The sequence below is a fragment of the Battus philenor genome, unplaced genomic scaffold (assembly GCF_028537555.1).
Source record: "Battus philenor isolate CCGP_79_NKW_IND1 unplaced genomic scaffold, ilBatPhil1.0.hap1 SCAF_6, whole genome shotgun sequence".
Taxonomy (NCBI): domain Eukaryota; kingdom Metazoa; phylum Arthropoda; class Insecta; order Lepidoptera; family Papilionidae; genus Battus; species Battus philenor.
In genome coordinates this window covers 16933142-16937071 of record NW_027181726.1, presented here as the reverse complement: position 1 = coordinate 16937071, position 3930 = coordinate 16933142, and positions in this window count along the sequence as shown.

The following is a 3930-nucleotide window of genomic DNA, read 5'->3' as shown; positions in this document are numbered from 1 at the left end:
CTAACCTAACCTAACCTAACCTAACCTAACCTAACCTAACCTAACCTAACCTAACCTAACCTAACCTAACCTAACCTAACCTAACCTAACCTAACCTAACCTAACCTAACCTAACCTAACCTAACCTAACCTAACCTAACCTAACCTAACCTAACCTAACCTAACCTAACCTAACCTAACCTAACCTAACCTAACCTAACCTAACCTAACCTAACCTAACCTAACCTAACCTAACCTAACCTAACCTAACCTAACCTAACCTAACCTAACCTAACCTAACCTAACCTAACCTAACCTAACCTAACCTAACCTAACCTAACCTAACCTAACCTAACCTAACCTAACCTAACCTAACCTAACCTAACCTAACCTAACCTAACCTAACCTAACCTAACCTAACCTAACCTAACCTAACCTAACCTAACCTAACCTAACCTAACCTAACCTAACCTAACCTAACCTAACCTAACCTAACCTAACCTAACCTAACCTAACCTAACCTAACCTAACCTAACCTAACCTAACCTAACCTAACCTAACCTAACCTAACCTAACCTAACCTAACCTAACCTAACCTAACCTAACCTAACCTAACCTAACCTAACCTAACCTAACCTAACCTAACCTAACCTAACCTAACCTAACCTAACCTAACCTAACCTAACCTAACCTAACCTAACCTAACCTAACCTAACCTAACCTAACCTAACCTAACCTAACCTAACCTAACCTAACCTAACCTAACCTAACCTAACCTAACCTAACCTAACCTAACCTAACCTAACCTAACCTAACCTAACCTAACCTAACCTAACCTAACCTAACCTAACCTAACCTAACCTAACCTAACCTAACCTAACCTAACCTAACCTAACCTAACCTAACCTAACCTAACCTAACCTAACCTAACCTAACCTAACCTAACCTAACCTAACCTAACCTAACCTAACCTAACCTAACCTAACCTAACCTAACCTAACCTAACCTAACCTAACCTAACCTAACCTAACCTAACCTAACCTAACCTAACCTAACCTAACCTAACCTAACCTAACCTAACCTAACCTAACCTAACCTAACCTAACCTAACCTAACCTAACCTAACCTAACCTAACCTAACCTAACCTAACCTAACCTAACCTAACCTAACCTAACCTAACCTAACCTAACCTAACCTAACCTAACCTAACCTAACCTAACCTAACCTAACCTAACCTAACCTAACCTAACCTAACCTAACCTAACCTAACCTAACCTAACCTAACCTAACCTAACCTAACCTAACCTAACCTAACCTAACCTAACCTAACCTAACCTAACCTAACCTAACCTAACCTAACCTAACCTAACCTAACCTAACCTAACCTAACCTAACCTAACCTAACCTAACCTAACCTAACCTACCTACCTACCTACCTACCTACCTACCTACCTACCTACCTACCTACCTACCTACCTACCTACCTACCTACCTACCTACCTACCTACCTACCTACCTACCTACCTACCTACCTACCTACCTACCTACCTACCTACCTACCTACCTACCTACCTACCTACCTACCTACCTACCTACCTACCTACCTACCTACCTACCTACCTACCTACCTACCTACCTACCTACCTACCTACCTACCTACCTACCTACCTACCTACCTACCTACCTACCTACCTACCTACCTACCTACCTACCTACCTACCTACCTACCTACCTACCTACCTACCTACCTACCTACCTACCTACCTACCTACCTACCTACCTACCTACCTACCTACCTACCTACCTACCTACCTACCTACCTACCTACCTACCTACCTACCTACCTACCTACCTACCTACCTACCTACCTACCTACCTACCTACCTACCTACCTACCTACCTACCTACCTACCTACCTACCTACCTACCTACCTACCTACCTACCTACCTACCTACCTACCTACCTACCTACCTACCTACCTACCTACCTACCTACCTACCTACCTACCTACCTACCTACCTACCTACCTACCTACCTACCTACCTACCTACCTACCTACCTACCTACCTACCTACCTACCTACCTACCTACCTACCTACCTACCTACCTACCTACCTACCTACCTACCTACCTACCTACCTACCTACCTACCTACCTACCTACCTACCTACCTACCTACCTACCTACCTACCTACCTACCTACCTACCTACCTACCTACCTACCTACCTACCTACCTACCTACCTACCTACCTACCTACCTACCTACCTACCTACCTACCTACCTACCTACCTACCTACCTACCTACCTACCTACCTACCTACCTACCTACCTACCTACCTACCTACCTACCTACCTACCTACCTACCTACCTACCTACCTACCTACCTACCTACCTACCTACCTACCTACCTACCTACCTACCTACCTACCTACCTACCTACCTACCTACCTACCTACCTACCTACCTACCTACCTACCTACCTACCTACCTACCTACCTACCTACCTACCTACCTACCTACCTACCTACCTACCTACCTACCTACCTACCTACCTACCTACCTACCTACCTACCTACCTACCTACCTACCTACCTACCTACCTACCTACCTACCTACCTACCTACCTACCTACCTACCTACCTACCTACCTACCTACCTACCTACCTACCTACCTACCTACCTACCTACCTACCTACCTACCTACCTACCTACCTACCTACCTACCTACCTACCTACCTACCTACCTACCTACCTACCTACCTACCTACCTACCTACCTACCTACCTACCTACCTACCTACCTACCTACCTACCTACCTACCTACCTACCTACCTACCTACCTACCTACCTACCTACCTACCTACCTACCTACCTACCTACCTACCTACCTACCTACCTACCTACCTACCTACCTACCTACCTACCTACCTACCTACCTACCTACCTACCTACCTACCTACCTACCTACCTACCTACCTACCTACCTACCTACCTACCTACCTACCTACCTACCTACCTACCTACCTACCTACCTACCTACCTACCTACCTACCTACCTACCTACCTACCTACCTACCTACCTACCTACCTACCTACCTACCTACCTACCTACCTACCTACCTACCTACCTACCTACCTACCTACCTACCTACCTACCTACCTACCTACCTACCTACCTACCTACCTACCTACCTACCTACCTACCTACCTACCTACCTACCTACCTACCTACCTACCTACCTACCTACCTACCTACCTACCTACCTACCTACCTACCTACCTACCTACCTACCTACCTACCTACCTACCTACCTACCTACCTACCTACCTACCTACCTACCTACCTACCTACCTACCTACCTACCTACCTACCTACCTACCTACCTACCTACCTACCTACCTACCTACCTACCTACCTACCTACCTACCTACCTACCTACCTACCTACCTACCTACCTACCTACCTACCTACCTACCTACCTACCTACCTACCTACCTACCTACCTACCTACCTACCTACCTACCTACCTACCTACCTACCTACCTACCTACCTACCTACCTACCTACCTACCTACCTACCTACCTACCTACCTACCTACCTACCTACCTACCTACCTACCTACCTACCTACCTACCTACCTACCTACCTACCTACCTACCTACCTACCTACCTACCTACCTACCTACCTACCTACCTACCTACCTACCTACCTACCTACCTACCTACCTACCTACCTACCTACCTACCTACCTACCTACCTACCTACCTACCTACCTACCTACCTACCTACCTACCTACCTACCTACCTACCTACCTACCTACCTACCTACCTACCTACCTACCTACCTACCTACCTACCTACCTACCTACCTACCTACCTACCTACCTACCTACCTACCTACCTACCTACCTACCTACCTACCTACCTACCTACCTACCTACCT